Below are 690 nucleotides of genomic sequence, written 5' to 3' on the forward strand. Positions count from 1 at the left end.
ACACAGAGAGGGGTGTGCTGGGCCAAGCACCTAGAGCGTTTCCAGCCTCCTCTGTCTGTTCATGGGGTCCCCATCTCAGTAACACGCATGAAGACGCCCCATTAGGAAGTGTGGCTGTGTGGCTTCCAGGTCCATACTCAGCCCTCCCTGGCAGCTGCCTGAATTTCTAGGCTCAAGGAGGCCAGGACAGGGCACTGCCTTTCTTCTAGGTCTTGATATAAGACCCAACCTTCCCCAAAGGGAAGCCCCGTTAGGAACTGAGTTTACGCCCACCCCTCACCCCGGCCACTTACTGGGACTGGGTCACACTCTGATGCTCTGAGCATTTTAATGTCATTGTATTCCCTATTTACAGACGAGGACATTGATGCACAGAGAGGTTAAGTGACTTGCCCAAGATCACACAGCTCTAGGTCACCAAGCCAGGCTTTGCCTCCAAATCATCCGTATTTTACAGACAGGCCACTGGGTCCCTTGCCCGGTCTGCGTGTGAGCCACGGCTGCTTGCTGAGGAGCCAGCCCAGCCCCTCCAGGCAGTCCCTTCAGAAGCTCAGTGAACGTGCAATGGTCCAACCAACGAGCGAGCGCCCGGGTGAAGCGCAGCTCCACGTGCAGCGGACGGAGAGCCCGCTGCCGGGATTGCGGGTCCTCAACGACTTCCCCGCCAGGCGCCCCTCGGCCTGGGGAAGG

This window comes from Monodon monoceros, unplaced genomic scaffold (genome assembly GCF_005190385.1).
Source record: "Monodon monoceros isolate NGI ecotype Baffin Bay Population unplaced genomic scaffold, NGI_Narwhal_1 Super_Scaffold_13, whole genome shotgun sequence".
NCBI lineage: Eukaryota > Metazoa > Chordata > Mammalia > Artiodactyla > Monodontidae > Monodon > Monodon monoceros.